Below are 11756 nucleotides of genomic sequence, written 5' to 3' on the forward strand. Positions count from 1 at the left end.
GGTGGCAGAGTTGATATTCTACTTTAAAATTAAAATTCAGCATCACGAAATATGAAGAAATCTCTAATAGGACTTAAAAACAAACAAACAAACAGAAAACCCTAAGGCCTAAACTTCATTAATATTGTGTTGGCCAAAAAGTTAGTTCGGGTTTGTCTGTAAGATCGGACCCCAAAACCCGAATGAACTTTTTGGCCAACCCAATACCCAAAAAATTACTGTGTTGCTGGCCAGAGCCAGAACCGAATTCAGGTTTGCTGCTTGCCACTCAGAAGGCCAATACTTGAGAGACAAGTGTTGGTTAAAAAGGAAAAGGTGTTTTATTCAGGAAGATGACAAACTAGTGTTCCCAAAACCATCTCTTTTGTTAGAGGACAAAGGTTTTAAATGGGAGTTTCGGTGGTGTACAGGCAGGGGGGCTACCTGTAGAACAGCACAGTTAGCTCTGGTAATCATCTCAAAACTAGTTGTGTGGTGGTCTGGTTAGTGTCATGTTGATGGCTTTATACACAATTAATCTTCTACTCCAGGGTCAGTTTGCTCCCATTTCCTTGAAGCCAGTTCCTGGAATTGTGCAAGCCACAGATTCAGTACTGCTCAAGATGGAACAGCTTATGTCATGGCTCCAGTCTGGTCATCATACAGTTAGCTTTTTCCCTCTGGTGGCAATTTTAGTATCTGCAAGACAACCCAGGAATGTGCATCAGACACTGTTATCTATGTCCTTTAGGGAGAAACTAAAGATTCTGTGACAGCTATATGGCTGATCTGTTGTTTTCATTGTTACCAGTTCTCCTGGCCCAACTGCCATCTTTTGTTACTGTATGTTCACATTCTTCCAGTCCTTAACTCTTGAGCTAGCCTTTTGTGACTCATGGGAGGCCTGGGAGACTAAAGCTTTTCTACAAACAAGAGGCAGGCAGAGGATATGGCAGTGGAGGGGGCTGGGGGCAGGTCTGTCTGGGGAAGTCTCCATAGGGTCCTGCTCCGTTACAATGTAAATTCTTGGGGACGTCCCTGGTGGTCCAGTGGCTAAGACTCTGTGCTTCCAATGCAGGGGGCCCGGATTCAATCCATGGTCAGGGAACTAGGTCCCATATGCCGCAACTAAGAGGTCATATGCCACAACTAAAAGATCCCGCATGCTGCAACTAAGACCCAGCGCAGCCAAATAAATAAACAAACAAATAAATATTAAAAAAATATTCTTAAAGGAAACACATTTGCCTACTATTATGCTTCAGCCCATTGTAGAAGAGGAACATAAGAAAAAGGGAGTAAAGAACACAGCCAGAAGACAGAAGACAATGAGGCAGACACGGGAGTGGTAGCTGGTCAAACATCCATCCCTGGGGAACTAGATTTGGGGAAGCACGAGGTGCTGAGCTTGCACTTGAGAGTAAGTGCATACTTAAATTTTGAGCCCTGAGTACCTTGTTTACCTGACCCTAGATTGGTACTTCTGAGTTTCCATTAGTATGCATGCAGCAAGGATGCAAGTTGTGAGACAGTGGTCTTCTATGGGTCTTGTTGCAGTGGGGCAAGATGACCCTACAGCAGAGGCTGCAGATGTATTACTGAAAAAGGAAGTGGAGTAAAGGACAGAGATTCAGGGAATAGGAAGGGCTATTGAGACAATGTTCCCAAGAGCATTCTTTTTTTTTTTGGATTCTTCGTTGTAGCAGCCCTCCATCCTCCTGCTCCAATAAGGACTAGTCTCCCAAGCCAGATGTAGAGATGTCATTGTGTCTTTCAACACCTTCTCTCCTGTGTTGTGTCCCCTCTTACTGGTGTATTACTAGACAATTTTGGAGACTATCCTCCACTAGCTTCCTGCAAAAAGGTGCATGGGAGTTTACTTTTTGAAACTTTACATGGCTGAAACATTTTTTATTTCATCGTCAAATCCCATTGATAATTTGGCTGGGAATAGAACTATGCATTGAAAATTATGTTCTTACAGAATGTTGAAAGCAACACTCCATTATCTTCTGTTTCCCATACAGTTTGAGAAACCAGAGAACATGTTTATTTCTTATGTTTTATTGTGTCCTGTTCCCCACCTCTTGCCCTGTCCCCAAATCTCTTAGAATTTTTTTTTGTTTTTTTTAGGAATTTACTCTTGGTATATAACTTTCTATATTTATTTTGCTGGGTAATCTGAGAGTATTAATGAAAATACTTAAAGTTTTCTCTTAAATTCCTTTTTTAAAAAAATTATTTGTTTAGGTCTCTGTCTTTCATGTTGAAGATCTTAGTAAACTACTTAGTGATCCCAGGCTGCACATTCATGATAAAAAGTGAGGCACTAAATATCTGATTGGCTTTCTCTGTTTCTGGCCACAGTGGAATAACAATGACCAGATTTATTTCTTCTATTTGAAACAAAACAAAACAAAAAACAGAAAGATGTATAAAACAATGGTTTTCAGACAGTCAGCATCAGGCAGCATGGGACAATGATTTCTGAGAACAGGAAAAATACATAACATAAGCCCTGCAAATGTCCCAGCTTACTGGGTTTAGTACGATTGCAGAATATAAGTTCAATACCAAAAAAACCGAATTGTATTTGTACATACTAGCTTACACAGAAGTTGAAATTTTAAAACAATACAATTTATGGCCATGTCACAAATGTGAAATATTTAGGAATAAATTTGTCAATGGATGTGCAAGACCTGTATATTGAAAACTCAAAACACGGGTGAGAGAAATTAAAGCCATAAATAAATGGAGAAATATACTGTGTTTGTTGATCAGAAGACTCAATGTTATCAAGAAGGCAATTCCTTTCAAATTGATCTGTAGAGTCAGTGAAATCTCAATCAAAATCCCAGCAGGTAGTTTTGCAGAAATTGGCAAGCTGTTTCTAAATTTCAGCTGGAAATGCAAAAAGACTAGGATAGCCAAAGCAATTCTGTAAAAGAACAAAGTTGGAGGACTCACAGTACCTGATCTCAAGCCTTATAATAAACTATGGTTATCAAGACAGTGAGCTATTAAAGTAAAGATAAACATATAGGTCAATGGAACAGAATAGAGATATGGTCATATATGACATATACAGTCAGTTGATTTTTGACAATGGTATCAAGGCAATTCAATGAGGAATAGATAATCTCAGTTAATTATCCTGGGACAACTGGATTGTCATATGCCAAAAAAAAAAAGAAGAACTTTTATCCTTACCCTTACCTAATACCATAAATAAAAATTGACTAAAAATTAACCACATGCCTAATGTAGGGTTAAAACTATAAAGTTTCTAAAAGAAAACATAAGAGAAACTCTTAGTAGCCTTGCACAGGCAAAGATTTCCTAAGAGACAAAAAGTATGAATTCTAAGAGAAAAATTGGTTAAACTGGACTTCATCTAAATTAATGACTTTCACTCTTTAAAAGACACTGTCAAGAAAATGAAAAATCAAGCTATAGAGTGAAAGATAATATTCACAAAACACGTATCTGACAAAGGATTTGTATCTAGAATATACCAAGAACTCTCACAACTCAATAACACAAGACAAACAACCCAATTTAAAAAATGGGCAAAATATATGAACAGACACTTAACCAAAGAAGATATGTGGATGGAGAATAAGTACATGGAAAGATGCTCAGCGCTGTTAGTCATTGGGAAAATGCAAATTAAAACCACAATGAAATACCACTACATACCCACTAGAATGGCTTAAGGTAAAAGACTGTCATACCGAATGTTGCAAGGATGCAGATCAACTGGAGTTCTCAAACAATGTTGGAAGGAATATAAAATAGAACAATCACTTTGAAAAACAGTTTAACAATTTCTTAAAAAGTTAAGCATACACCTATGTTATGGCCCAGCTATTCCAATCCTGATATTTACCCAAAGAAATGAATGCATATGTTCGCCCAAAGACTTGTACGTGAATGTTCATAGCACTTTATTTCTAATATTCCGAATGTCCATCAATCAGTGAATGGCTAAACAAATTGTGGTATATCCATATAACAGAACACTACTCAGCTATATAACAGTGAATTATTAATATATGCAACAACATGGCAGAATCTCAAAATTATTATGGTGGATAAAAGAGGTGAAACAAAAAAAGCACATACTGTGTGATTCCACATATATAAAATTCTAGAAAGTACAAATTGATCTGTAGGACAGAAAGACTAATTTTGCCTGGACACTGGGGGGGAAGTGGTGGGTCAGGGAGAACCAGATCACAAAGGAACAAGAGGAAACATTTCAGAATGATCAAAATGTTTATTATCCTGATTTTACAAGTGTAGACATAGGAAAAAATCAAATTGTACATATGAAAATATGCAGTGTATTGTATGTTAATACACCTCAATAAAACTTGGGAGGGAACTCCCTGGTGGTCCAGTGGTTAGGACTCTGTGCTTTCACTGCCGAGGGCCCCGGTTCAATCCCTGGTGGGGGAACTAAGATCCCGAAAGTGGCGTGGTGTGACCAAAAAATAAATAACTAAAATAAAACGGGAAAAAAACGTTGATTGGCTTCTTTGTGTGTGCAGATTGATTCAAAAGCTCACTGTGTTGAACTGTCTGTAGGATTTTCTCTGCTGGAGAGGAATACTCACTGTTACTTGTACTCAGTCTAATCCCAAATTTATTAGTATTTCAGTAATTAATGTTCCTTTAAGTACGCACAAACTACTTACACAGCTAATAAATCAAAGTCATAATTTTGCAAACGAGTTTTCTCCGAGCATTCAAACATCAATTGCAAATTTAGTCAGTTAAATTCTTTGCAAGTCTAATGCCTTAGATTCCTTTAGATGCAGTAATTACTTTAAAGGCAAGGAAAACATTTATATAATAGTTCAATGATTACAAAAGTGATTGGAATACTGATAATAAACATGATGAAAGAGTAAGTACTGTTTGTTTAAGGGCCCAGCAGTAAGGAATTGGAGAAACACGAAACAGTAGCCAACACTCAATGCACGAATTAGTCTGTTTATTGGACACAGCACCCAACACAGGTTAGTCAAAGTAGGGAAAAGGGTGTAATGAACCACTCCAGGGAGAAGCGCGGGGAAGAGGCATCTCAGCATGAGCAGTGGTCTGGCAACGGGTTTCCCGACAAGCATGAATGGGAAGTCACCTTCTGCTCCAGCAAGACCCCAGGCAGTGTCCGTCTGGAACAGCTCTCAGCAGCATGGAGTCGGGTCCTCCAGCGAAGGGGCTTCAAGTCACTAAGTCTAGTGGTCTCTCGTTAAGGAGTAACAGTTACCTCTAGGGAAGAGATCTTGACACTATCAGTTGCTCCTTGTGTTCCAGTAATGGGCATTGCCCATCAAACTTCTTATCAAAAGTAATACTCTTTATTTTATTTTATTTATTTATTTTTGGCTGTGTTGGGTCTCCGTTGCTGCACGCGGGCTTTCTCTAGTTGCGGTGAGCAGGGGCTACTCTTCATTGCGGTGCATGGGCTTCTCATTGTGGTGGCTTCTCTTGTTGTGGAGCATGGGCTCTAGGTGCACAGGCTTCAGTAACACTTTTTTTTTTTTTTTTTTTGCCGTGCCACACGACTTGTGAAATTTTAGTTCCTGACCAGGGATTTAACCCAGGCCTCGGCAGTGAGAGCACAGAGTCCTAACCAATGGACCACCAAGGAATTCCCTCAAAAGTAATAATCTTAGTTTATCACTCTAAGACACTCGAACTCTTCCAGCAGATGTTTCAAAATCACTAATATGGAAGTTCACATTGGCCACCGTGATTCCATTTTGAACTACTTAACATGGCTTAACACAACTTAAATACTATACATTTCACACAAGACTAGTAGGAACCATAACACAAAAGAAATCACATCACAAGTACTAAAACTATAGATTTAAATTTATTTTTTCATTATATTGGTGTTTATCCTTCCCCTACCTTTGGCCTATTTCTTATTTCTATTTCTTCCCAGGGGCACAGTTTTAATGAAACCCAGAGAAGCCATATTTATTCTCAGACAGGGCAAGCTGGTGGATTCAGGTGGACCATTGACATTTCAGGACAGGAAACAAGTTGCCTGGGAGGCTCTCCCAGGATGATTTGCCCTCAGTCCATCACCCAATCCGCTAGGTCCCTTATAGGCCATTACATCAGGAAAATGTACAATGATCCATCCTGACCAAACAGAAAGAGTCTGATTTCTTCAACCCTAGTTGTGTTTTTTTGGAAGTGCTTGTCCTGAACAGCTCCAGAACACAGACAAAATAGCATATTTCACGACTCCTTGTTTTGAAACATGGCCTGATACGGTTTGCTTAACCTTAAGCTTTTGGTCAAGCTGTTTCACCAAAACTCATAGAAGCAGGAAGTAGAATGGCCATTGCCTGGCACTGTGGGGAAAGAGAAGCAGGGAGCTGTTGTTTAATGGATGGCAAGTTTCAGTCCTGCGTGGTGAAAAAGTTCTAGAGATCTGTAGTGCAACAATGTGCATATAGTTAGTAATTCAGTACTGTACTCTTAAAATTTTGCTGAGAGGGTAGATTTAAAAATTTGTTAGAGGGACTTCCCTGGCAGTCCAGTGGTTAGGACTCTGGGCTTCCACTGCAGGGGGCCCGGGTTCAATCCCTGGCTGGGGAACTAAGATTCCACATCCCACATGCCACGTGGCGTGGCTAAAAAAAATTTTAAATTAAAAAAAAAATTGTTAGAGAGCATGTGTTTTTCACCACAATTTTTTTTTCTTGTTGGCTATTTATTTTAAATATAGCAGTGTGTACATGTCAATCCCAAACTCCCTAACTATCCCTTCCCCCAACCCTTCCCCTCGGTAACCGTAAGTTAGTTCTCTAAGTCTGAGTCTGCTTCTGTTTTGTAAATAAGTTCATTTGTATCATTTTTTTTTTAGATTCTGCATATAAGCGATATCATATGATATTTCTCTTTCTCTGGCTGACTTATTTCACTCAGTATGACAATCTCTAGGTCCATCCATGTTGCTTTTCACCGCAATTTAAAAACAAAACAAAACAAAACTTTTCTTTTACATTAACACTAAGACAAAAATGACAGTGACAAGAAGTATCAGTAGGTCTGTTCTCTGAGGATTTTCCCTTTTTCCAGAAAGGGAACCTTTGGACTCCTGCCTGATTGCTACACAGATGCTAGCATTCCAGGAGCAAGGCAGCCTCCTTGGAGTTTCACCGTTCCACATGCAAACTTCCCCTGAATCCCCTTCTTTCTGTCTGGATCTTCACTCTTGCCTTCTGCTAAGCCTAGTGTCCTCTGATCCAGAGCCTCTCTTCCTTCAGTTTCTTTAGGGAATAGGTCCTGTCTCCATAAGGGAGAGAGGGGGCAAGGCTGAGTGCTGGCAGGATGGGTGTAGGAGACAATCCACAGAGGTGTCCACCTGGATTAGCAACAGGTTTTCAACACATTTCAAGGATTTCAGCTTGCTTTTCGTTCCTTCCACAGGACCTGACGCCTTTTAGGCAAATCACTCATCTTTCGTGGGTATATATGGCCAAGCCTATCAGATACCTACTTGATATCTAGTTCCTCCTTGTGCTCTGCTAACGGGATATCAGTTACCTTTAAGACACAGGTGCCCAGCCTCAGGCAAGGTACTTACTTACCCAGCCTCCCCGTGTAGCCACAGAGACCAAATATAACCACTTTTGTGTAGGCAGCAGTCTGCTGGAGAGACTTATAAAAGCGTTTGTTTTCCCAATAGAAAGGGATGGATGTGACTGTCATGAGGCTTCTCCTTTACCCATTCTTTCTTCGATGCAGACATGATACCTGGAGCTGCAGGGAGCAACTTGTGACCATGAGGCAAACAAAAGTCAACTAGCTAAGGATTGCTGAGCAGAAAGATAGAACCCGGCACAGGTGAATAGCTGAACTAATGCTGGGAAACCACTTTCCTCTGGACCTCTTCTGATATGAGAAAAGCAAACCCTGGATACTGAAGCCTCTGCTTGTTACATAGTCCATTACATGCCGCTGAACACATCCCTAACTGACATCTCTTTCCCCAGGCACTTAGATTGTACCTTTCTCCATGCTGCTGTCAGTCTTCATTCTTCCATCTATTTTCTAGCTTCCCAAATGGGGCTTAACTCTTTCCTCATTTGCTGTTATTCTATTCTTAAAAAAATATATTTAGGGGCTTCCCTGGTGGCGCAGTGGTTGAGAGTCCGCCTGCCGATGCAGGGCACATGGGTTCGTGCCCCGGTCCAGGAAGATCCCCCGTGCCACGGAGCAGCTGGGCCCGTGAGCCGTGGCCGCTGAGCCTGCGCGTCCGGAGCCTGTGCTCCGCAACGGGAGAGGCCACAACAGTGAGAGGCCCGCGTACCGCAAAAAAAAATTTTTTTTTAACAAATAAAAATGTATTTAAAGGTAACATCCTTTTAGTGGGAATTTGAGGGAAGACAAAATAGGAAATAAATCTGTAGTTAACACTTCCCGTGTTGGACTGCAAGTCCTTCTACCACCTCCCTGCTCCTAGGCTTCCCCACTCGGTCCACATTCTGGTTTGAGAAATCTTTCTAAATTGCGAGTTTTACCATGGTGTTCATCTGCTTGAATCCATTTGTTTTTGTTACATAAGAGTAACAATGAGTTGGCCCAAGACTTGATAGTAAGAGTTATACTCCACCCGGAATGGATGTGATTAGTTATTTTTTCCTAAGATCCTAATATATTGCCCTGAGAGGCAGAACGAGCCCATATCCCACCGTTTCCACCTGGGGAAAATCACAGGCTACCATTGCTAATTGGTGCGTGTTGTATCCCTGGATGCAGTACAAATGAAAAGGTAATTGAGACCCGCTATTTAAAAAGATTTTGTGCAAAAGAGGTGAGGAGTGGAGCCAGTAGAGATGAATAAATGAAAGGTGAAGTCAGTAATGAGCTTGTTATTATTGCCTGACATAAACTAGCTGCACAGAATGGGGTTTCTTGTTAGGGAGGAGAGAGAAATAATAACAGTGATTGCGTGTCCACTGTGATGTGTACCCACAGACGGCCTTCAGCTAATCAGCCCCTTCACGGATTACCTGAACTGTGTAGACAGAAGTCAAGCCCCTTCCTGGGGCAGCCCACATCCAATAACTGATTGACAGAGGGTGTCTGAGTCAGCTCGGGCTGTTGTAACAAATGCCACAGTCGGGGTCGCTTAAACAACACACATTTACTTTCTTGCTGTTCTGTAAGCTGGAAGTCCAAGATCAGGGTGCCATCACAGTCAGGTTCTTGGTGAGAGCTCTCTTCCTGACTTGCAGATGGCCACCTTCTCACTGTGTTCTCACACAGTGGGGAGAGAAAGAGCTCTGGGACACACTAATCCCATCACAGGGTGCCACCCTCATAATCACAGTTCAATTTAATAACCTTCCCAATGCCTCACCTCCATATACCATCACATGGGGGTTAAGGCTTTGACTATGAATTTGGGAAGGATGCAAACATTCAGTTCATAACAGACGGGAAAGAAGGCCTGGCCATATTAGCCCTATTTGGGACAATCCTGAAGGGTCATTCTAGCTTCAGAGCTAATCTGGATTTGTGCAAAATTTACTGTCCCCAGGAATAGTAATTTACACATGCTTTGCAATTTACAAGTAGCTTTGGACCTCATGTTCTCAGTACCTTCTTTAATCCCCATGAACAACATTGTGAGGGATCACTATTTTTCTGCCTTTAAGGATAAGAGAACTGAAGGTCAGAGAGGGTACTTGCCCAGGACCTTATGGCTTGTTAAAAATAAGATTGGAACTGACCTTTAAGGAGGGTGAGTAGAACTGAAAAAACAAAAAAAGAAACAAAAAACAAACCAGGCCTGTGCTATAGGCTGGGTTGGAGAATTTGGTACCCACAGCCAGACCACTCATGCTTCTATTTTCTATAGCAAGGCTGCACTGTCATTTCTGAGAGTGTTCTCATTTAGACGCCAACATGTTCACAAGTTATACTCCAAGGCCAGAGGCACTCAAAACATCAAAGAGACCAGCAGAATTTAAAATGTTGGCTGCCTTAATGAGTTTTCAGGTTTTCTCTCCGGGAAAGTAACAGGCGAAGCTGCTGTAATTCTTTGCAAGCAATATGGCACCTAGGACACAGAGATGCCAATAGTCTCCTTAGCAACCACCCAAAATTGAGTTGCTAGAAGATGAAATCCTGATCTCTATTCATACAACAGATCACATGGGGCCAGGCACTGTTTATCTCTCTGGCAGAAACCACAAGTCACTGGGATTTTAACTGCATCCTTCAGATCAGTAAGAAAAGAAGTAAACAGGAGAAATGAGGGCAGTTACTAACAAGCATGCAGTGAACATAAAACATTCAGCTAGCTCCTTTGAAGCGTAGTTTTGTAAAGTGTGCTTCAGAAGCCATTGCTTACACACACACACACACACACACACACACACACACACACACATTCTTTAGGGCTTCAAACACTGCCTTCTCTTCATTATAATTCTAAACCCACAAACCAAGCTCATTTCTGAATGTTTGGTTTGGGAGGATTTTTCCGTTACATGGTCATTTGACCATTATATGTTTGCCTCATCCAGCATTGCTTTTAACAGTCTTGCTTCCCCAAAGACCTAAATATTGAGCAATCCTGGAGTCAAACTGAAACCAAAGAGTATAAATCAATGTTATCCCTTTTCATTAAAATAGCCTTGCTGTGGTAACAGGCAGTGACTGGTCATGTAACCAGCTGCTGAGTCCTTGACAGATGCGGGTCTAAATTATTTTTTCTGTTGTCTTTCGGAACTCTGCTTCAGTTATTTATTTAACAGATATTTATTGATATGTTCTTGATATTAATATATGTCAGGCGCTCATTAAGATTTTAAAGGACTGTTAAACAGTGGTATAATTATTATGACAAAAATATCCCCCAGGGGCTTCCCTGGTGGCGCAGTGGTTGAGAGTCTGCCTACCAATGCAGGGGACACGGGTTCGTGCCCCGGTCTGGGAAGATCCCACATGCCGCGGAGCGGCTGGGCCCGTGAGCCATGGCCGCTGAGCCTGCGCGTCCGGAGCCTGTGCTCCGCAACAGGAGAGGCCACAACAGTGAGAGGCCTGCGTACCGCAAAAAAAAAAAAAAAATTTCCCCCAACAAATAATCTGAACCATGTTGTTTAATCACATTTGTATAGATTTACAGGACCAAAGATGTTACAGCCAAATAGCACCCTGCTTCTCATATGCATAAAAAGCGGAAAACACTTTGCAAGGGTTAAAAAAGAAGCGATCTTATAAAATCCACAAAGTATTTTGTGTTAAAAATCAATTTTTTCCTTCAGCCTTTAAGAAGAGTCGTCTTGTAAATCTGTCCACTGAGGGAAAGGAAATGACTTTTTAAAAGAATAGCTTTATGGGATAGGGAGGGTGGGAGGGAGTGAGACGCAAGAGGGAAGAGATATGGGAACATATGTATAACTGATTCACTTTGTTATAAAGCAGAAACTAACACACCATTGTAAAGCAATTATACCCCAATAAAGATGTTAAAAAAATAAAATAAAATAAAATAATAGCTTTAGGGCTTCCCTGGTGGCGCAGTGGTTGGGAGTCCGCCTGCCAATGCAGGGAACGCGGGTTCGTGCCCCGGTCCTGGAGGATCCCACATGCCGCGGAGCGGCTGGGCCCGTGAGCCATGGCCGCTGAGCCTGCGCGTCCGGAGCCTGTGCTCCGCAACGGGAGAAGCCACAACAGTGAGAGGCCCGCGTACCGCAAAAAAAAAAAAAAAAAAAAAAAAAAAAAATAAAAAA

This window comes from Neophocaena asiaeorientalis, unplaced genomic scaffold, assembly GCF_003031525.2.
Source record: "Neophocaena asiaeorientalis asiaeorientalis breed wild unplaced genomic scaffold, Neophocaena_asiaeorientalis_V1.1 scaffold59, whole genome shotgun sequence".
NCBI lineage: Eukaryota > Metazoa > Chordata > Mammalia > Artiodactyla > Phocoenidae > Neophocaena > Neophocaena asiaeorientalis.